General features: G+C 31.7%; 1 protein-coding gene across 1 annotated transcript in view; it reads right to left on the bottom strand.

Annotated features, from left to right (window-relative positions):
• Nucleotides 1-25,569, bottom strand: part of LOC127706052 (uncharacterized) — a 317,740-nt gene that overhangs the window by 249,466 nt on the left and 42,705 nt on the right. The gene's annotated exons all lie outside the window — the stretch shown is intronic.

Raw genomic sequence — 25,569 nt, 5'->3', positions numbered from 1 at the left:
TAATACGTACGTATATCACTAGATGCAACAGATCAGTAATAGCTTAATCTTTTTTCCCCGTGATCGCCGCGATAGAGCCTTTTTGTGCTGATGCGGCGTAAAGCAATCACCAATCAATCAATCAATCTTTCCCGTGACCGAGGTTGATAAAATGACACTTTGATTGGCCACACATCAATCAACTCCTGTTATCATTTTACCAAACCATAGACATGAACTTATCCAGAAAAGACGTAGACGTCTCATATCTGTCAATTCCAATTTTGGGTTTTGTATGTTCCTGTTAAATGTGAGTCCAAAAAGAAGCGCAACACTTATAAAGTGATATTTTCAAGTTATACAGTAGCAAAACAAAATTAAATTGTACCTGACAAAATTAGATATTCTTGAAGCAAGTACCTTATGCGTATTTTTTTTTCTATTATATAAAAAAGATATAATTTAATTTGTTTTTCTCCTTGAAGCAGAAGAAATTTACTTTTTCTATACACCTAATTGTGTTTTATTTACCAATGATATCGGATTGCAATAATTAACGCTTTAGTTAGTTTCTTCTATTATCTTTTTCGTATATTTTAGCAAGAATACAAGGAAATGTGGGGTAGAAATTCAAGTAAAAAGGAAACCAAATAAAAACTATTATACGTTTAATAGTACATCTTACAGCCTTCTTGGTCATGTACATTAAAACATCAACTTGAATGTAAACCCGGGTCATGATTCCTCTCATGATTCTTCAAAAAAGACCCGATGTTCTATACAAACCATGTGTATTTCAAACTTAAGAAATATCTTGTAATTTTTAAGGAATTGAATACTCGACTTATGGTTATCTTAATGAAAAGCACAGTATTTGTCAAGATCAGCTAGTATTTAGTAAAATTGACTTCAATGATTAAAACTTATTAATATTTTATCCCTTTTCTTTTTTTGTTAATACGAACAATTGGACACTAAAACACGATGCATTTGCATGATAGTTTACCCATTTTCAAATCTCATAAAACCAACAAGAAATTAGAAATCAAGGTGAATAACATCTGAGAGAATCACATGAACTCCAAAAGGACTGAGATCTGGTATTCATTCATTAACCGTCATGCAATTCAACACTCAAAAGACCCAATATGGAATAGAACACAATCGGATATTTCAACGTGCATGAACTTATGATATCAATTGAGATTCGTAAGCGACGTACACCAAGGGTTATGTCAAAGAAAGACTTATCCTTTCATCAGAAGATATCAAAACCTTGTTGATAATTGTTTCGTATCAATTTCACAAATAATACATGATGGTCTTTTCTTAAAAGCTTGAAGTATAGATTCTAGGTACTAACGTTGTTTATCATTTAAATCACGTCTTATAGTGTTCTTTTTATTTGTCTTTGTTTATTTTAACCTTTACTGTTAAGTTTAATGTTGATATATATGTAGGACTCGGAGGTGCGATGGGGACGCTGAAGTGCCTTGGTCTACGCCGAAGTGCGATGGTTCGTTCGCTGAAGTGCGATGGTCTATTTGCCACATGATGGCTAGTTTAAAATCTACGGATGTGCATTTATTATGAGAAGTACGTGTAGATTCTTTATTAGTTAGTAAATATTGTATAAGTCTGTCCTTAATTACAGTTGCATATTAAATGAGAGATCGTCTTCTTTGATTTTCTACATGAGGACATAATTCTGCATTAACATTTTATCTTTACTTTGTTCCTCTCGTGAGTTTCTCATTTACCGTAATATAATAGTACGGAGAGTCTGTTTGCGGACCCGTATGTATTTACTGAATGTCACGCGCCAGCGTACGTAAAAAGAAAGCGTTGTGTAAATTTCGAAAAAAAATTGCTACAAAAGGTTAACTTTCCCCTATCCACCAATACTCCCCGTTTCTCGTAGTATTTAAGTTTATAAGCCTATTATCAACTTAAAAACCTGGAAAACTGCTCCTAACATACAAATTGACTTCTACATCGACATGAACAGTTTTGCAAATATAGTTTGTGTAGATTATCGTACCTCAGCGTGATCAAAAACGCACTTCAACGTGACCATGGCGGTTCGGAGTACCATCACGGTTCAGAGTCCTTCATATATTTTAGGCGTGGCTAGGTATTTATACCTCCCGCCATTGTGCTATGGTCATTTTTGTATTCTTGTCTTTCATTCTTGCTTATGTACTTTGTCTATAGAATGTCTATATGCCATTTCGTTTTTCTTTGTTTAAATAGTTATTTGTTTTTATAGTGATTAGAATTATAACACAATGTTGACTGCTGTACCCCAATTTTTGACATGTTTACCAATTATGTTTGTTTTGTTCACACATTGTTGTCAATATATTGGAATGCTATATGACTGTCATATAAGTGAGAGGTTTGGCTAGCTATAAAGCCAGTTTTAATCCACCATTTTCTACATAAGGAAATGCCTGTACCAAGTCAGGAACATGACAGGTGTTTTCCATTCGTTTGATCTGTTTGTGCTTTTGATTCTGTCATTTGAAAAGAGACTATCCGTGTTGAATTGTTCTTTGAGTTCGGAATTTTGAAATTTAATTTTTAACAGTTAACAGGGAAGGTTAAAATATCATTTCTAAGTTATAATCATGATAATGATTCTGATTGAATATTTCTGAATCGATCTTCTTCAGAAATTCACATTTGATTTGCATCACTTGTTGAGTTTACCCATCAGAATATTTTTTTACGCGTTATTTACCTGCAGAAAGAATGGCATAAGAATTTTCTAAAGATATTTATTGGAATAATACCACCATTGCTATATATACTTATTTCTGCAACTTAAATCATCCATAGCTTTTTTATCTGAAGTTCAAAATAAAGTGACAGTCATTTCATGTCAAACTATACCTTAAATTGCATATAAGAATGTCGTAGGTCCCGGAAGTTGACATATTTGTTTGTTTTTATAGTGATTAAGATTATAACAAAGTGTTGACCGCTATACCCCTATTTTTGAAATTTTTACCTATTATGTCTATTTGTTTTGTTCACGCATTGTTGTCAATATAATGGAATTTAATGCGGCTGTCATACAAATGAGAGGTTCAGCTAGCTATAAAACCAGGTTTAATGCACCATTTTCTACATAAGGAAATGCCTGTACCAAGTCAGGAATATGACAGTTGTTTTCAATTCGTTTGATGTGTTTGAGTTTTTGATTTTGCCATTTTATTAAGGACTTTCCGTTTTGAATTTCCGTTGGAGTTCGGTATTTTTGTTATTTTACTTTTTATTAATCCATATGTGTTTGTCTGCGTTTTTATAAAGTTAAGGTAAAACATGTTTAATATAATGACAACTGACGAGAACATTAACAAAAATGATTTATAATGTAAGTAAACTAACTTAATTGTTTTAATTAGGGGCAACAGTAGTATACCGCTGTTCAATAGTCATAAATCGATTAAGCGAAAACAAATCCGGGTTACAAACTAAAACCGAGGAAAACACATCAACTATAAGAGGAAAACAACGAAACAACAGAAACACAGTTATGAATTTATAATTAGTTTAATTGTTTGTTTGTTACCTAAATTTGTATCTTCTAAATATTTTTTATAGATCTGAACGTCGGCTATATACCGTTGCCTACATTTAATACAGGTCTTATTATATTTTATATATTCTATTTTGGATTTCTAATGTCTCGATTGGTATCATAGCTACAACCATATTCCATCCAGTCAGTTAAACCAAAGAAGAGAAAACTATACGTAGTCGAGGTAGATTGGAGGGAGACAATACTGAAATAAATGAAATTACGGAAAACCCAAACTCACAAATAGTACATTTAGATATATAAAAATTGAGATTCGTCACTTCAGGACAACACCGCTTATGTTAATGATATCGAAGATAGACATAAAGTACAATCCGAAAACATTGATTAATGCGGCACTACATTATTGAAATATATTCAAGAGACAGAAATGGCTAATAGCAGAAAGATGCAACAACATATGACAAACAAACGCTGGAACATGTTTTTAAGTTACTGTTGATTTTAATTAAGGGTTATGTTTTGTCATTTATGGCGTTAGGTTACTGTGTAATTGATGTGTTTCATATATATCCTTTAAATTGATAACTTTAAATGTGTTTCAACCATAATCCATTTTTTGTAGTGTAAATATAACGTTCCTTATACCATGGTATAGTGTTAATATGTAAATGATGATCACAAATGTAATAATGATTGATTGATTGATTGATTGATTGATGTTTAACGCCACTTTCAGCACTATTGTGCAATTTGTGGCGGTCTGTTTATATTGTTGCAGGAAGCCTCAGTGCCCGGATAGAACCACCGACCTTCGGTAGGAAAACTGACAATCCTAGTCAATTCAGATTGGAATCTAGCGCACTTGCCACGTGCGGGATTCGAACCTCATTGTTGACAAGCTAGTGATACAACTCGCTAAGTTGTTGTTTGTTGACAATGCCAAAGTCTCCAGATGTCACATATCAGCTGGACTTTATGTGTATGAGGACAATGGCAACCGGACGGTTTGGATTTGACCGTACTGGGGGTAAACTTTCTCTAATATCCTCTTGTGGTTGAAAATTTTGATAGCAATATGTTTGGTGCAAGTATATGAAATCACAGGTGTAGTTTAATCTTTCAAGTAATCAAGTACAAATATAACTTGAGATGAAAACAACTGATGGAATAGCATGAATGTCGACAAGCCGTCCCATGCTATGATTTATCCGCCATGCAATCTCTCCAGGGTATATATTTTATCTTTCAAACACAAATAAGATCATTCAAATTAAGTGTCGCCAATCATTTCTGCAGAGAAAACCAAAAATTCTTAAAATGACGACGCATCCATCTCGCTCTGTAAAATTTCATGCGATTTTCTCATGTTACTCTCTGAGTTGGCGTAATATTTGTATTTCTTCTTTTTAATCAGATGCGTTTCTTGTTAATTTGGAACCCATTGAAAATAATATTCTGTATTTACATTTGTTTTAAAATGATACAATTCAGCATCTTGTATCTGTCCTTTATTATTTTTTATGGTGTGTATACTGCATAATACAAATAATGTCCGAATGAAAAAAAATTGCATGCATTGCTTTTCAGTTGTGTTCACAATCTCAATGCAAAAGAAAACTACCAATTTTCTAAGATCGGATATTCCAATTAACTGCTAAGGCTTTCTCTTTATCTGGTATTGTTTCCTTCTTATTCTATCAGCCGAATGTGTGGAAATGAATTTGATGAAAAATACATTGTCACGTTGAGACAAGTAGAACAAGGTGTAAAACATTCTGATTTCCTGTCATTCAGGGGAAACATCACCTGTTAAAAAAAAATGATAAGATTTTTCGTTAGTTGTTTTTTGCTTTGAACTAGCTGTCAGTAACTGCGACTACTCTCAAATCTTTGCTTAGCTGTAAACCTCAACCGGAGAAAAAAACGCTACTACGCTATTTATATAAAAAATTACCACATATAGACCACAAGTAGAAACAAAAAAAAAAAATAATGTACCCATCGAACACACAGCTAATTCACTTATGTATACAAAAAAAAGGGATATTAATAAACTTTCAGATTAAAGATGCTTTAATTTTGTATAATTGGGTCAAAAATCGACAATTCTATATTTCCAAATAGTATCTTAAATGTTTATTTCTGGTTGATTTCAGGAATTAAAACTTTACCACTGTGGCTTATCATTTTCATTCGGTTTTTTTTTCCAATCTGGGAAGATGAAAGATTATATGAAACACATTTGATTTGATTGTTGTTCCGTTCAGCGCTTTAAATGGGATTTTCGATATCATATCTATCAAAAAATGTAAGCAACCACTGCAGCATATTGAACGTAAGCAACCTCATTGCGGACAAAATCCAATGCCAAAATTCACCAAAGGTTTTATACTTTTTTTTCACTGACAGATTGCAACAATGCCATGCCATCTCTTATAGATTTGAGATATTTTTATAATATTGTAAGGATTTGTCAGACTTATACATCGAATTCCAGTATATGTTATAAATCTGCCTTGCAAGTCTTACCCATTGTGGCTTCGTCTTGGTTTATATGCACATTTACTGAACGGCACTTAAGTTTAGTCATTTTCTTTCTGTATGAATGTCTACATTTATGACCATCAGCAGACAACGGAACTATACAGTTTGGAAAGTACACGCCGTGTTAAATCTTTTCAATTTCATGACTGTATAAACTAGTAAGGTATCGCCTTACATCAACATATGCACTGCAAAACCCATGTTCATGTTATGTACATGTATCAACTCATTGTTTTTAGCTAAATTCGTGATGAAATTGTAAAGCAAGACCAAGTTGAAATGGATTAATTACATCGTACTAATTGATACTTTGCCTTCCGTAAAAGAGGGACGAAAGATACCAGAGGGACAGTCAAACTCATAGATCGAAAACAAACTGACAACGCCATTGCCAAAAATTAAAAGACAAACAGACAAATAATAGTACAGATGACACAACATAGAAAAATAGAGACTAAGCAACACGAACCCCACCAAAAACTGGGGGTGATCTCAGGTGCTCCGGAAGGGTAAGCAGATCCTGCTCCACATGTGGCACCCGTCGTGTTGCTTATGTTATTACAAATCCGGTAAGTAGTCTAATTCGGTAGGTCACATTTGTGAAAAGGGAAGGGTATTGTAGTTACGACATAAGGAACATATCCGATATCATCTGTGAAACGGTTATTCCATAACGGTCAACCAACTCGTGAAGGCGTCCGTAAAATTTACGAAGGGATGATTTCAACTTCACCAATTGGAACTCTTGGTTTAATAGCTTCCTTGTGAGCAGCAATCCTCTATCAAGGAGATCATGATAGGAAATACAAGCCCGGGAATTTACCGTAAGAGACATGCATTTTAACATTTTTTACAATCGTATGGTTAAAAAGGGATATGAAAAGAGTTTTCATCCATTAACCAACAAATACTGTTTGCCAGGTTGGTTGGCATTGATTGGTTTAATTGACAACGGATGGGAACATTCACAAGACATCATGTACTAATCGATGTTTTAATCAAAGCTTTGTATATATATCACGCCTTAAAATATTAGCAGCGGTTTGTAAAATCTGTTCTTCACTTATTTTCTTTTTGGAATCTCCAACTTCTTAATCGAACTGTGGTATCTTGAGCTAAGATTTGTGTTGAACTGCAGCTTTAAGCCATCACCGATAAATATGGAGCTCCTTGTTACGATGTTTGGTTTACCTTGGCCATGTCGTGGTTGTATGATAACTGAATGCACGTAATAATTCGACAACCTAACTATTTTCAACCATACGTTGTGTAAATTTTTTAATTAGAGTCGACATCATGAAAGACTTATGCTTGACCACCAGTTCCTAATTTATTTCTGATAATAATTTCACAAATACAGTATCATTGTCAGATGATTCTGTTTTCACTTTTTTTTATGTTTTTTGTTGAAATTTAGTTATACTGTCATAAAGGGCATTTTCATTAAGATTTTCATGTACAACCGTTTACTCAATTTCATGATTCGAATTATTTCTGGCTGCTTCAAATATATTTTCTTTTTGTCTTCTGATTCAACTGTGTGCAGTCTTGCGTCTTTTTTTTTTAATTTTTGTTTCTACAAAATATACAAGAATGCCAGTCAAATCATATTGTTATTCTTAATGTGCTAGCAGCAGGTGATATTATGCAAATGCTATCTGTTTTCTCTTGCGTTTTCATCAATTCTTATTTATAACGAGTAAGCTTTGTTTACTGGTGTATGATTAAAATCACGATTTATGGTAGTTTGCCTCAATCAAGCCGAAAGGATATGACTGATTAAAGACAACTCTTCTACAATCTTTAGATATATCTCATCTTTTCGTACTTCAGTTCTTTCAATAAAACGTACTTTACCCTTGTTGGTGAAAATATATAATTTGTCCGTGCTTTTATTTTGATAACTCACCCATTCATGCCAATCTCAAGAAGATTTCCCACTCTTGGCGCTAGTAAGAATTTAAAGGTCTAAATAACTGTGACATTTTCCGGATATTTTTCACAACAGATCAGGAATTAGTTACACAAGGTAAACAATGATAGAAAACAATATAAAAAACCTCTCTGGTTGTTCAAAATAACAAACAACAATGGAATTAACAACAAAGCATATGAAATAATAGAGAAAAGACAGAAATAACCACTAAAAGCGATCGAAAATAAACGATTATTTCAATGCGAAATGATAATCGCCATGGGCTTGCATAGTAATAGAACGGAACTCTTTAAGGAGTAAATAAAAATAGATGTTTCTGACCACAATTTTGGATTTAAATGTATTGTGTGACAAATTGATGAGTCCTATCTAAATTATATATTTTTCGTAAATGAAATTATAAATGCTTCAAATAACAGTTGTTTTGTAAAAAGTAGGACATTAAAGTGTATTCATCATGTTTATATTCAAAGTTAATACAAATGAAACGAATTGTTATTGTCTTTTCATAAACGGAAATAGGTGAAAGTCGTGTTAACCACAACAACTAAAAAAAAAGTTGATAAAATTGGAATTGTAAATATCTAAAATGAATTATTGTCTTTGTTAATCAATTCTATCTTTTTCTTACATTTGCATGTTTAAAAATAGACATGCTATTGGGATTAGAAGTAATAAATAACATTTTAGTGTATCAGTGATGTAAGTTATATAATCTACATTACGCTAAAATAAAAGCCATATTTATGGAAATTTGACCATAGAATGTTTTAACGGCATGTTTCAAAAATAAATTTAACATTTATTCTTTTATTTAAAAACCTTTGGTTCATTCAATTCCTTAACTAAGCGGATTTTTTTTTTTTTTTTTTTTTATTATTTCGCTGCAGCTCACATATCTGTTTTGCTGATTCGTCCATTGGATGGTATAAATCTTTCTTACATCGAGAAAGCGAATGCACATCGTTGTATTCTGCTTAGCTATTGTTGAATTAAATTTTTCTTGATACTTGACAGAAAATATTGCTACGAACTTGGTAGAAAAATAATCTAAAAACTGCTGCAAAATGCAGTTTTCAGTAACAAAACTACGATATTTATCAAAACCTTACTTATTGAAATCGTGAAACAGTAGTTAATTAACAATCCAATAGATATAAAAACTTATATATATAGCATGGTCATGCCCAGTAATAGAGACCTATTGAGAGCTTAAAAGTGTTTACGTGGATTTTTCTAAGCCTATCCTTACAGAAGCGGAGAGGAGTTTGGGCCAGAATGCCAAAGTAGTTGGATAACAATTCAGACTGCTAGCCCTTTGCAAGCCTAATCAAATCGTCTAATTGACTAAATTTACCAACTCGTTTAAATACAAAATAGTATTACCAGAGATAAATTGATGTGTCTATAATGGGTTTTATCTTGATCTTTTTGTTATATGTCCTTTAAATATATAACTACGTCTGCTCAACTGTTATGTACTGGATAAACAGAAAGGTAATATCCATTTGTATTGACAATTTATATCTACTACAGTACCTACGTGTACATAAGTTCATAAAAATGCGTAGGTTTCAAACTTAAATCAATAATTTAATCTACATGTAAAACATGTAATAATGAAAAATGTTAGCTTTCACTAGGTAGCGAAAAAATGCACGATTACATTTATTAGTTGTGATTTTCTTGAGAAAATCAATTCGATATATACACATTCTGAACCTGAAAATGGCTAAAGTGAAAAGAGGTCGGTTCACTATTTCAGCTAATATCATATTGACAGCTTTAGTTATTACCAGGGTAAGTTAATTAGTAAAACTTTTGCTTGTGAGATTGTTTTAGTCAAATTAGAGACAAATAAACAAATTGAATCTTTCCACGAACAACGTTTAAACCGTTCGAGGCATACATTTTTGCTGTAATATTCTTTCTAAACCTTCTAATTGTGCAAACTCAAGTACAGATCAACATGAAAAACGTAAACCCTTTTTTTCCATGTGGCTCTCCATTTAAAAGAGTGTAGATAAGCCCTTACGCAGATGAAAAGTTTAATTATTTGGCATTCTATGGAAAAACAATCCTGTTTTCTACTTAAATATGAATTATATATCTGGTCATTTGAAATGATGTATTATGTGTGTCTTTCTCTGATCAATGTATAACACTATCTATAGATATGACAGCCTCCTCCCTGTTACCCTATTCATACAAACTAGCAATGCATTATTTACAAAATGTATGTTGGCAACAACATTTAATTTACGCTATATATTTGAGATTATCCATTTGAAATATAACAATAAATGTTCTAAAATGTATTCTAAATCAAAAAGTTTGTCTTCACCAATAATCTAATAATCTAATAAGATTAGCTTTCGATTGTAATGAACACTGTCCCCTGACGATTTCAAAATCAGTTTCACTAAAATATTTATTGTCACGCAAAGTTAGCCAGTTTGTGGCAATTATAGAACACAAAAAAAATATTTGAGGACCAGCTAAATCAATCGAGTGAATGATTAACTTAATATATGACGTTTTATGACAGTTAAACATGCAACGCATGTAACTCGATTTAGGCAATAAAGTTTAGTGATTACACTTTTAAATTCCTTTCCTTTTTTTTTATAAAAAAAATTGAATTTGTTACTGTTTTCAATTGTTTCAGATTTTGTAATTCAGTTATCTTTTGACATAAAGTAACATAAAGAATTTTTTCTTCTAAAGGCCCTGCAATCACTTGTATTTTCACTTATTCGTATCTCCATCGTCTCCTCATTATCCTCAAAAGTGTTTTGTTTTTATTGGCAATATGACCAACCTCCTCATTTTTCTTGTCTCATAAAGAATATCAGTTTACCGCCATTCAAAACGCATAAACCAATTTTGAAAACACAAAAGAAAAGTAATTAAAAGTAAAAACGAAAAAAACAATAGTTATTTTTGATATATTCAAACGGAGTGTAAACAGTGTAAGGGTCAACTAGTAAACATACACCACCTGGCGAAAACGATTATTTCCTTTTTTTAGTTAACGTCATTTTCAATATACATTGTGGGTTAACGCACTGTTATCTCGTAAAACTTGGTGTAACATGACCATTGAATGTCAACCGCGGAACTGACAGTACACTTAAATCATTTGATCCCACGTGATTATTAAAATCTTTCTTATAGGGTTTTAGTTTCGGGTTTATAATGATGTCAATCTACATTAAATATGGAGATGATATTTTGGATGGGGATGTAATTAAGATTGCAGATATGGAATATGCAGCTGGGATGCCACTTGGTACTACTATTAAGTCAGTAGTTTTCTCTTTTATCGGTGTGTTTTTGTTGGAGCTTATAACAGGAGTATGTGGAATGTTGGGAATTTTTGGACACAGTAAGATATTGCTGTCCATTGTAAGTTTTTATTATGATAAAGATAATTTCAGTAGAGTTACCTGCTTTATTAATGCACTAAACTTACCTTGTTAAAGAAACAAATCAACATTGCTTAGACGCAGACTGCAAATAAATCACAGTAATTTAATGTCAAAAAACATATGTTTTACTTCTACTCGTTCTTTATAGTAGCGTGAAGTCAATAGATGATACTTGTATACTGTACAAATATAACTTAGATTTGGTCGTTTATTTGTTATTAAAAAAAAAATACTCTCTACAGGATAAAATGAATTAATTTCAAATAATGACATCAATCTAGAGTAAACGGTTGCAAGTTTGAATTTATAAGAAATAAAAAAAATAATAACTGTTTTCTTCTTTTATCAAAGACTTCGAGCATCACTCACGTTAGTTGTCGAAATGCGCATTACTGATACAGTTTATTTTATCATTGATGCTTCAATTTCTATTTTTTAGACTGTTTTAATGAATTCTGTGATGATTGTCATATATAGTATTAACATAGTGATCCTCTCAATTATTTACAACAAGGTGAGTTGTAACCAATCACTTACCTTATTTCATTTACTTAGTTTTTCGATAAGGAGGACGCATTTAATACCAGATTTAAATCAATCTTCATTCTGTTTTACCTCTCCTTTTATTCATATTAGTAATAATATCCAATTTGGATAAAATGTTACAAAAGTAAAGTTGATAGCTTATTGATTTCTAAGGACAATATGTGTCCTTTTTATTATCACATTTAAAAAATGGAAATTATTTCATCAGGCAAGATTTAACAGCTCTTCAGAGATCAAGAACACAGAACTACATAAACTAATGTAACTATCCGATACGAAATAGAAAAATATCTTGACTACAAAGTCTTTTTAGTAGATACTTATCAATGGGTTTTTTAAGCGTGTATATACTATTATCGTTGCTAACAAACGTTTACCCGCACAACTTGTTTTTTTTTTTGTTTTTTTTTTTAAGTTTTTCGTCGACATATTTTTATCCGCCACCTTGTAAAATTTATTAATAAAAGATGATTTGTTTGTGTTTTGCTTGTAGTGTTTGCATCCTTTTATCTTGAAACTCTAGCATCTTTTGTACGTTTTATTTTTTAGTTTCTAAAATTGTGAACCAAGATAAGGCACGTGTCAAGCTATGAAATCGATTGCATCTCTTTAAAAACTACCAACTTTACTTCCGGTTTATAGTAAAGTTTATTCTGTTCCTATTAATGGTAATTGAATATTGTTACTTATTTTAACAGAGAAATAATCGTGATATGCTGATAACTTACACAGACGCGTACAACAATGACAGTAGATATATCTCAGATAATTACTACCAATATACGTTTCCAAATTTTAAAAGAAAGGTGAGTGTGAGTTTTTTTTTTTTTTTTTTTTTTTACATTTTCTAAACATTATCCTTAAAATGCGTTACGAAATCTAAGCTATCCTTTAAAATCTTACACGTGTTTGATTATATACTACGTTTCACACTTATCAGAGATATTTAGAAATTTAATGCACATTTAGAGTGTTTTGTTTGATAGTTAAGACGTCGAAAACCATATTCTCTATAATCTTTTTTTTCAGTAACAGCGAATATTTTAAGATTTTTTCGAAATTACTATATGATATGGATGTTGGTCCCTATTTGAGGCACTACGTTAACTTTTTCTTGTTTACATCCATGTCCTTATTTCTTTGGAAGATAGATGTCCCATTGGCTATCTTACTACATCTGATTTGTATCTTCATACATGAGTAATCGAAGTTTTAACATGTGTAATACAATCATTTATTCGAAAGTATTATAAATTGAAGTTGTAATCCTTGCCAAGTTTCCTATTTACTCATCCGTAAACCTCGTTTTATTTCAAAATTTGAAGGTGTATTGTTTTTGAAATATGATATACTTGTTGATTAAAGACAACACTTAATTAATTGCGGGCAACTGAAGCGCTTTTCTTGATTTACCTTCATCAGGAACGCTCAAACCGAAACATATGAAAGCAAAGAATGTATAAGACCAAAAAGAAAAACTAAGGTGGCAGTACAATTGGGTGCAGACCAAGCATAACATGTAGACGCCGGATTAAATATCCACGGCGTTAACTGGAAACTGGCGTGTACTTCGTGTAAAAGCCACATCTGCTCTGCGTAAACCCAAAATTTGTAGTAATAACAAAAAACGGGCATTGACGTTCACGTTTACCTTCGCCTAAAAGTGAAAACGGTGCGTTTTCGAATTCTGATCAACATTAAACGCTCGTTTACTCCCTGTAATAAATGCCTAAGTTTGTCATCCCCTGGATACATTGATTCATCAATCGCATAATCAATGAAGGCCATAATGTATTTTCTGTTAAAAAATTAAGCGATAATATGCATGTAAGAGATATGTTTTTGATAAAAAGTTTACTTATTCTAAAAGTAACAAAATGTTTATTGTAAGATACAAAATTTTAATTGACTGTAATGTTTAATTCCCAAAAAAAACATTGCATACTTACGCTGGATAAGATGTAGACAAACAAACGCGATTATGTAGTTATGCTCGATCACTGCAGAAATAAATGTTTTAATGTGTAATTCTTTTGTTTTTTTCCATTTCGTTCATTATCTATTTACAGTTGCTGAACGGCAAAGTCTAAGTACCCAAATTATGTTTTACATAAATGCGAGCATTTAAGGAGCAGAGTGACTTAAATTTCTGTCGGCAGTAATTAATTTGTTTAAAAATCTTTCTATCTCATGCACTGGCATTAATTTGATAACATTTTTAATCGAGCTGTTACTGTAAATCAGAACTTTATTGCAAACAGTGTTCGCAAAAATAGTGTACAGTTGTTAATTACGAGTCTCAAAAGTTCTTTTTGGTACTTCAGGATGGAGAGTTTTACACAAATTGGGAGTTATTTAAGTCTAATAAATTTAAGTTTGGCCTTGTAATGCTTTTATTCCGTATGATGGTTTTTTTTTTTTACACAGTATTTTTGATGTGCAATAAATCATGTGGAAACGAAATGTAGAAATCATGGCGAAATTCCCGGTAATCGGATTAAAATACGTTCTAAATAGAAGTGTTTTGATATTATTAATCAATTTGAACCCGTAGTTTCTAGTTAGAATTTGAACTAGTTTAAGATCAGTCTTAAAATATAGTTCGACTACATCTGCATCATTTGATATGCTTTAAATACCTGTGTGGAATAATTTCAACGGCATAATTTGTATGAAAAAAAATCAATTGTTGTGGTCGGCAGGTAAAAACACGTATCATTAATTTGACAAGAAACTTTTATATAACAGTCGACCAAAATATTTTGAAATCAAATTAACAATGTTCTACGGCAAATGTTTTGAAATGAGGGTATTGCCTGAAAACAAATTTTTCAGATATATTATATATCGTCTGTTTTATTTCAATTCTTCGAGCATTGACTAGTTAAAAATGCCGTAAAGAATATTATTAACCATATATGAAAAATAATTGAATTTTTACAAACTTTTGTCGTATATAAATATCCAAAAATGTCTTTCAAAAAAATTATAATTCGATACTTTATTTATTTATCATTTGCAACATATGAATAAAAATTGAAAATAAAAAAACTCAGACCTTTAATGCTATGGAAACTGAATTGCTGGAATCAAAATACACATTTAAATATGATCAGCGATCATTTTCATTGGGGGAGAAATCCGGAGTGCTCGGAGAGAACCACTGACCGACAATCCTTATCAGTTATGATTGGAGTGGAGCGCACCTGCCAGGTGCGGGATTCTAACTCACAACCTCAGTGTTGACAAGCTAGCTATACAATGGTTCCTTAATTTACACAGGCAAAATTTGCTCACGAAAATTCACATGAAATTCACATGAGATTCACCTGAAACGAGCTTATACATTAAAACTCATGTGAAAATGTTCATGTGATTTCACGTGAATTGAAATTCACATGAATTTCACGTGAACTTTACAAAAAGAAAATGGTATTTCTCATGGTTTTAATTAAATTTTGGAGTAGGGGAAATAATGCCCTTATTTGGTCCAAATATTACTGCAAATTTAAAAGTTATCATACATATTCTTAAATTTGTCCTAACTAGACTAACATACAAGGTATTCAGAAAATAAAAATAAACTTCACATTTAACAAGTAACCATTGCAACAAACCATGACGAAATTTGTATATTTTGGAAAAAATCTTTATTTTCCTTGATTTTCATCAAACTTTAAGTATATTTTAGATTGGCAAAGTATGTGCGCACCCTAGAAACAACTTTATATTTGGTGAGATTATGTCAATAGATATGATAAAGCTCCTCATAAATAATTTTGTTGTTTCTTGGCTGCGCACGATGTTTCCACAATGGAACTAATGATGGAAAACTACAAAAATGCTTTATATTTCAGCGTTTTTATGAAAACGCTACATATATTGACGTAATCGTGACGTCATCAGATACAAATTTTTGTTTTTCATTTATATTTCTCAACTCTATGCATTTCTAAAAATTATGTGCCAATTTGAAATAGTTGTCAAACATTTTGTTTTCTTGGGCCAAAACCGGGCCTTAATGCCCCTACTCCTTTGAAAATTTAAATGTTAGTTGAATTACTTTATTTTAAAAATTCACGCGAAAATCACGTGAGTTTCACATGAGATTCACGTGAAACTCACATGAACTGATTTCATGCGAGTTTTACGTATAAGCTCGCTTGAGGTGAAATTCACGTGAATTTCACGTGAGATTCACATGAATTTAAATTGATGTGAGTGAAATTTTCCTCTGTAGAAAACTTGGCCGCCAAAGGTCAATCGCTGGATAAAATGTAGAAAAACAAACGTTGTTACATAAACGCCGATTTCATATCAATTTCGCTCGATTAAGACAGAATCAAACGTTTATCTATGCGTTCTTTGTTTTTCTAACCATGACATCCCGACATATTTACAGTTGCTGAACGGCAGGTCAGAGGTAATGTTATATGTTACACTATACATTATCAAGAAGACCTTGCACATTTGTTCTAAACATTAAAACCTATGCATCTATGTTGAGGACAAGAAAAAGTCATAAAACTTCAATAATTGTGTTCCTAATGTCAAAGTGGTGATAAATATTCAAACCATGATGATATTCCACACACTGTCATAACAAATATCAATAGCCCATGTCCTATGGTAAATTAGTTTGTGCTCACTATAAAGTTGTGAAAAAACCAATGGGAGACCAAATAAAAAAAAACGATGCTACAAATGCATAATGTCGAACACCAATGGATACATAAAAACATGACGTTGCAAAACTGGGGAAATTTTGGTTTTATTTTTAGATTTAGTTCGCACCTTTTAATAATATGTTTTATTGTACGCTTTGTTAAAATCTGCTTTTAAACTCATTAAAAGCTTGGATGCCATGGAAATCGTAATGGTATATATGACTGCAGAGATGCTTATGCAGAACGAGTTAGTACATATGTAGAAGCTTACTTAGGTTTGATAGTGACATGCATTGTTTGTCAGGTGTGTAATATTTTGTTGTTAATATGTTATACTGTTACAGTAATATGACTCTTATATCATCCAATGACGTTTTATTCTTGGGAGAGTTTTATTAACCTCGGGATTAGTAATTTGGGAAATAATAACTAAAACGGCAGAGAGACCAATGTTTATACGTTTAGTCTAATTGCATGCCAGTAATAACACTAGACTACTGCTTGAAAAATAAATTACGAGAAAACGAGTTACCGTTCACTTTTCCCGATTAGCTGTAATTAAGTTTGAAACTTGGTATATGTTATACTTTTACATCATAATCATACTGATGAAGGATATCTGTTATCCAAAAAAATAATACATAATTACATTTAATGTTTCCTTTTTTAAATATTGGTGTTGTTTTGTACACTTTTTAGTCGTTTATATATATATATATATACAATTTGAATGAACCATGTATGTATATTCCTTGTGTTTTAAAACTTGTGGCTAGTTTGCTTACAACTTTAGATATATCTAAATGGTTTGCTAGATTCGAAATATCAGTGATGAACGTTTTTAAATGTAAACTTATGTTTTAATATAACTATTTATTTAAAACACGATCACATATTGTGTTTGGAACATTTAACTTATTACAAAATCCAAACATATTTAATTGTGACTTCTAGAACAGGTTATAATAGAATTTATTTCAGTGGTTTACCTATTGTCTTTATTTATATTCTTAACATAAAAATTAAATACTCCGAAGTATCAGAATATTTCTTTCATGTTGCTCCTATCTTGTTTCCTCATCTAACAGTGTCATACACGTGTATACTTGTTTCATTTTATAGGTTGTGAGCACAATTGCAGTAGAGTATACATACAGAAAACTAGAATTTAAAGTAAATGAGCCAACAATTGCGAAAAATAAGTATCTCTTGTTGTCGTTACAATATGGAATATTTCAAAATTTTATTGTCTTTGTAAAGAAAAGCTGGAAAAGGTGAGGGTTTATTTAAGCACGTCTTGTGTATCATTACAGATAAGTAAATGAGTTTGTTTTTTTTTAAGACTGAAACAAACGTCAATTATATAGTCGTGGAATTACATTAACATGCAAAAAATGCAATCCGCATGTAACCCAAAACACATGCGAAATTGTTGCAGCAACACATTATGAGCTGATAAGATTACATCGCTGTTCAGTTATTTTTTTGTAATTTGACTTTCAAATCTGTCAAGTCTTCAATTACATTGCATAACAATTGATGTTAAACATAAAGTTCTGCGCTCATAAATATCGAGAGTGAGAACAAATGACGAACACAGGTAAAACATTTTTCTCATAAAATAAATGATCGAATAAAACAAACCGTTAATTCATAAATTCACCATCATCAGGAATGCTCAGAGCCAAACATTTGAAAACCAATGATGTCTAAGAACCAAAACAATCGATGAGCTAAATGACAAAAAAGAACAAAAGAGAAAAATAGCCAAAAACATCTAAGGTCAACTCTAGCTGAGGATATTGAAACCTTTGTTTCTTTCAAATTTTCAAATTTATAATTGCGACACTTTTGGAAAGGTTTGTTATAAATCATCATGGCCCGAAGTACTCACTACTGAGCTGATATAACGTCATATATATGAAATGCACTGAAAAATTAGATATTCACAGCAGTTTACTACTAAATAAAACCAACATAATTTGAAAATAATGTAAAAATGTGCCTTTAGAAATAAAACAAAATGACAACTTTTATCCCATACAAGTTGGTGCCATGAATTGTAAGAAAATAAAATGTATAGGCCTAGTTTGTACTGTTCAACAAGAATGTATATTAATTGTAGGTCCAAGATTATCTTCGTTTCAGCAACACTGAAAATAATTTCCATTGTAAGTATATGAATTTGTTTCATTATCATTAAATTTGGCAATAATCAAATTTATGCTTTTCATTTGCAAGATAAATATTTAACAATATACATAACGATTGTGAAATAGCAAATACAAAATAGGTTTATAGGTCATTAACCTTATCAGCAAGAGTTATAAGCATGTATCATGGTATTTATATATCTCAACTTGTTCGATTCGCTCGTGTATGCAACAACGTATTTGATTTTAACGAAAGAAATCTCTATATTACTGAAAATTATAACACCAGGGTTTTCGATTTCACATACTTGTCAAAACATTTATTAAATTTTATCATCGGCAGAAGGACATCTTATACGTTCAGGTATTTCACATCCATGCTTTTATGGTAATATTCTATATAAAGCACAACAATGTCGTCATTCACCTCAAAATCTAACCAAACCTTTAAACAGACTTATTCAGAAGGGTTATAGTTACGATACTGTTGTCAGGTCATTAAAGATGGCGTTTTCTGGAATTAATATTGATTCACTTACAGGATCTTTGCATGGGAAAATAAACACATTTATTCTAAAACCAGTTCTTGGCATGACACAGGTTATGTTTTTTCGTATATGTTATGATGGAATGATCCTAAACCCTAACGGAAGGGATTGTGCTTGATTTTCATATGATGAAGACATAATCTTTCAAACAGTATAATTAAGGCCAGGAGCTGTCATGTCAGTAACTGCTAGTAGTCCTTTTTTAATTTATGTATCAATGTCATTTTGCTTATTTTTTTATGTTACCATTTCCGACATCGGTCTTGGATTTCTTTTGAACTGCGTTTTACTGTGCGTTTTCTATATTGTTTATTCTACATTGGATAGAGGTATAGGGGGAGGGTTGAGATCTCACAAAACATGTTTAACCCTACCGCATTTTTGCGCATATCCCAAGTCAGGAGCCTTGGTCTTTGTTAGTCTTGTATGTTTTGATTTTTTTAAATTTTGGTCCATTTTCGCTGAACTAGTATTCCTTTTTTGTTTAGGGGCCAGCTAAAGCCCGCCTCCAGGTGCGTGATCTTCTCGCTGTGTTGAAGACCCATTGGTGGCCTAAGGCTGTTTTCTGCTTCTTTGGTCGGGTTGTTGTCTCTTTGAAACATTCCCAATTTCCGTTGTCAATTTCATCATTAGCGATTTTGAACTCGCAATTTTGGTTTTTAGTAATACAAACTAGTAACTGGCTTGTACTGTCTTATAATGCGATGTTTAACGATAAATGATTGTATCGCTGTACCTTCTTTATGCATGACTGCTCAGTTCTTTCAAAGTTGTATAGTGCTGAACAGTCATTAATAACTTTAACTCGGACGTGTCTCCGATGTCATGATGTTTAAACCGACCTTTATAAGTAGAACATAATTTGTCAAGTCTATTTCCGATGTGTTTGTGAATAACAAAACCATTAAATCTATCAAAAAAAAACACACACAAAAAAAATCCACTTAACTAAATCCCCATCATATCTATGCATAAAATATTATTTTTCGACACAGTACAAAGCATTTGTTGAATAAGTTGGATGCACTCAGTGTATATCGGGCTGGGCTGAATATGCTGAAACACTAATATCTTATATAGGTGTCGTTCTAATCGCGCAGTGCTATTCATTTGGGATATATAACTATGCATTACCTGTTGTACTTCGTCAACTCTGGAACCTATATTTGTACCAGTTCAAATTGCAATGCTATCCATTTGGGATGTATAATTCTGTTCTAACTATTCAACATTCGTTGACTTTGAAATCTTTGATATATACCAGTTCAAAAATCGAACAGTGCTATTCATTTGGCATAAACACGCAGCCTCTGTTCTTATCAATTAACCTTCGTCATCTTTAATGTTTGAGAATTATTCCAGTTCTAATCTTACAGTGCTAGTCATTAGTGATGTATATCTACGCAGTCTCTGTTGTAATCACTTGATTTTTGTCACCTGTGAAATAGTGGACATGTACCAGATCATATTGCACATAACCATTCTTTTAAAATGCATATCAGTACAGTTTGAGTAGTAAATGCTTAACCTTCGTCAACTTTGAATTTTTATAAATATTGGTGTTGTTTTCTACATTTTGTATGCGTATATATATATATATATATATATATATATATATTTGCATGAAACATCATTTGCTCGAAAATCGTCACAATATGAAGATGGTTGAACGTTTCCGGAATATACTTTTGTTATTGTAAAAAGCCTGATGTATCGTGAATTGAATATAAATATCGATATGCAATTATGATGATCCTGACTCAGGTACTGTTAAAACAATAACATTAGCAGAAAGACTTTCTGGTGTTTGGCAGAGCTTTAAAAAGGGGCGAAAGATACCAAAATGTCATTCAAACTCATAAGCCGACAATAAACTGACAAAGCCATTGCTAAAAAAAAGAAAACGACCAACAGACAAACAGCCAAACAACATTACACAAAACACAACATAGAAAAAGCAACACGAACCCCGCCAAAAACTAAAGACTGAGCAACACGAACCCCGCCAAAAACTAAAGACTGAGCAACACGAACTCCGCCAAAAACTAAAGGGTGATCCCTGAACTTATTCCCAAAAATAATTGTTATTTTTAAATAGAACCCGATTGAGAGCAGAATTATCCTATATTACATAAGTTCAATTGGCGTAATGGAGAAAAACAAGATTCTGAGAAATGTATAGCCTGGATTTGTGGTTGCTTCTCTTTTGCGTCTCGAGATACATTTTATTGTGTTACCTGAAAAAAGGTTATCTATATTAAAAATTGTATTTGACTTGGCATAAGTTAATAAGTAAGTATATAACTGTTTACACTACACGCTGAGTAAAAGGAACGTTTTGTTATATATTTGTAGATTTGATTGCATATTATCCTGTTGTTGTTCTGTTTATTTTTGATCTTTGTACTGCACTTTGAACAGAAATGGTCGATAAACACTTCATCGACTTCAATCACTTACACAAATCATAAAAATGTAACAGATAAAATGGTACTTGATGAATTTGGCGGATCTAAAGCGCTTTTCTTGATTTACTTACATCAGGAACACTCAAACCATAAAATTGGAAATCCACGGATAAATACTTCAAATCGTGGAGAGCAATTTAACCTAATTCTATCAAAACGTTTGATTTTTCAACTCTGTATACCACCATTCCCCATGTGAAATTAAACAATCGTCCAAAAGAAATTATCCAAAATGCTTTTCAATATACAAATGGTAGCATACGCTATAAATTTATTACTTTGGGATACCCATGATACCATATGGCATATTTTGTAAATAGTGAACAAAAAGTAAAACATGCTACATAAAGGAACAAGTAATCAGTATGCTGGAGTTTCTGGATGAACGAACTGTGCGCCTCAACTTGCCGAACTCCACTTATTTTCATATGAGTCGGAGTTTCTTCAGACACTTGTCAAAAACAAGAAGATAAAAAAAAGCCATATCATTTAATTTCACATCCAGATATATTGATGATGTTCTTTCCATAAACAATCCAAACTTTTCTGATTGGGTTCCATTAAAATATCCTCCAGAACTAGAAATTAAAGAAACAACAGACACGGCTTCCTCCGCCTCATTGTTAGACTTATACCTCGCATTAAACATCTGCGGTTATCTCAGTACCAGAATCGATGACAAACGAGACGATTTTAATTTTGAAACTATCAATTTCCCCCACCTTAGTAGCAATATATTAATTTCACCTGCATAATGCAGTTGTTGGCTTAATTGGATCATGGAGGAAATCGTCCACGTTTATTACGACAGTATGTGTTGTACGATTTAAAATAGACGCACCTAATACTTTGTATAACAAGTTATTTGTTTTCCAACTCTCTCCATGTCATTCTTTAACATGTTTTAAAGACTTAATTATAAACAATGTAAATTATAAGTCCGAACATTTTGTGATGTATGAAACGTTAGGTTAAAGAAGTATTTTTGATTTTGTTAATAAGCAATTTTATAAAAGCTTGTACTCTTGTCAGTTTTTAAGTTATCTTTTTTCTTATTTTCAGTATGCATTTCTTATTTTTTTCAACGTTCATTTTGTTTTGGATGTCAAATTATTTGGGTCAGGGCAACACTGCAGAGACATAAACTGTTTCAGTACAATTGGTACCGTTGATGTTATCAATTAAAGTGAATTCATGAATAATCGAAAACTTGACAAACAAAGATATAAACTAGTTCTGTCTTTATTGGATTCCTTTTAGAGTACAATGACGTCTCTAGTTTTGACTCTTCCACGATTACTCGTTATTCTCTTGTGGATTGTATTCATGGCAAAGGTTTGTTTAGGTATAATAATGATTTATAATTCATACATTAAATGAACCACAATCAAGTGAAATAAAAGAAATCCTAAAACAAATTGTATTGATCATTAAAAGAACCACTAGATTCCAATCGTATCTTCAGCAAATTTACAACCAATATGTCGACAAAATCAAATCAATCAAGTTTCTGTCAGAAATAAAAGAGTTAGAAACAACATTGTTTTTAAGTATTAATATATCAAAAAAGAATAGAAAATGAAATAGCACTTATTAATTTCATGCGTCTAAAGCACTATTTTCGATTTACTTTTTATCAGGAATGCTCACTTCCAAACATTCAAAAGCCAGAGATGTATTGTAACAAAACACATGATGATGTATATTACAAAGGGCATAAATAATCGTAACATGAACATTTAGCTTGTATAGAAAGGACTGACTCACCCATTAGGCGCACATTGACTTCTCCACGTCTATATCATGTATACTGTTTTGGCTATTTTCACTCACATGTTGATCCGTATATATCTGTACTTTTACAGACACCGGTATTTTTAAAAATAGTACGCAGGCTAAACAGTTCATTTAAATTTTTACAGATAAACAAAGATATGAATTTTCAGATGAAATTACTTCAGGATGGCTATTATTTTCACGATAGGTCCAATTACCTCACAACGTCCTGGAATCACATGTTAATTACCGTAAGTCATTATTTGAATTTACTGATGCAAGCACATTTCTCTGCATCTCGACTAGAAATAATTATACCTATAGTTTATGTTCATACATTACTTAATGGTTGATATTCAAATCAATGTTTAAATAGAAAAATCATTTGAATAAGTATTACTGCAAGTGTTTTTTAAGAAACGTGTTTGATTAAATTATAATTTTCGTTAAACGATATCATTTACAGCACAGAATTTGAGGTTACACATTAAACTGTTTCTGAGAATAAATGAAAGCGTCTTTTTTATCAATAATTATTATAGATGTAGTAACATTTAACAGTACCACTCGTCAATGAACAACCTTTTTTTTTTCGGAACACCTAATACCATCACTACTTGGTTTTGGGAGGTTCGTGTAGCTGTATCACAGTTGCCGGTTTATTGCTATGTGTCTGTTCGTCTTTTATTATCTAATGTTGTCTGTAATGTTCGCGTTATTGGATTTGATTGCCCTTTGCCTTACTTTGTTCAAAAGATTGTTTGTCTATTTAATCTAGTTATGATTAAAACCCCCACGAAAATTTAACCTACATGTAATATCACTTCCATTTAATGGAAACCACGAAATTAAATCCCCATGAAATTTTATATAGAGACAAAACCACGAAGTTTTAACCCCACGAAAATTAATGTTTCTACAGTAGTATTTCATTACCTACCATATATTAAGAAAGGTAAAGCTCTGACCATAGTAAAATTGATTAACAAACCCTATACACAAAACAGGTTTTAACTTATTTGTTCAGTTAAATGCATTTTGTTTACCAAACATTCTGGATTTGTCGTTAATATTAATATTTTCAGTTACAATGTTGTGGAGTTTACAGCAATTTAGACACTACTAATTTTACATACGGGAGTATGTTCTGTTGTGAAAATGCCCATGAGAGTAGAATGGACATTGACAGACAATATTCGTTACTAGTATTGAAATATTTTGGTGGTTGTGGAGAATACAAAACATCAGCAAGTATTTTTTTGAGATTTATTTGTCTACTCTGATGATTATTTTCAAACATGCTTACGGTTTTTTTATATTGGAACATAATCATTAAAGTTAACAATATTGGTTTTTTTCTGCTTTCGACGCATTTTACTGAAATCTGACATTTCAAACTAAGACTTTCTGAATCATTTATAGACCCATGTATTCTTGTATAATATTTGTGAATCAATTATCTTATACTATGATTTCTCAGAAATGTGCTTTAAAAACCTATTATGAAGTGTTGCAATGTATGGAAATTGATTATTTCATTTGATAAATACACAGAAGCGTAGTTACACATATATATTTCAATGTCACCATATTGTTCAAGGAAATCTTTTCACCCGTATATATTCATTTAAAGTATTAAGCTTGAATACGACTGTTATCACTAAGGAAACATCAATGCTGATCGTTCTGTAACACTTAGGTTTTTTGTGGAGATCGTTCTAAAAAAAATGTTATTTGTTATAACTCAGATGTTGCATGTGTAGCAGGATCTGTCTACCCTTCCGGAACAGCTGAGAGCACCATGGGTTTTTGGTGGGATTTATCATGTTCATGTTGCTCGATCATTAGTTTTCTATCTTCTGTTTTGTATACTGTTGTTTGTAATTTGGTCAGTTTTTGTTTTTTTGCCATTATGTTTTCTGTTCGTTTTCGTCTTTTAAGTTTGAATGTCCCTGGTATCTTTTACACTTT

The sequence above is a fragment of the Mytilus californianus genome, unplaced genomic scaffold, assembly GCF_021869535.1.
Source record: "Mytilus californianus isolate M0D057914Y unplaced genomic scaffold, xbMytCali1.0.p SCAF_6, whole genome shotgun sequence".
NCBI lineage: Eukaryota > Metazoa > Mollusca > Bivalvia > Mytilida > Mytilidae > Mytilus > Mytilus californianus.
Note: the sequence above shows the minus strand (reverse complement) of the source record. Positions and strands in the feature narration are given on the sequence as shown.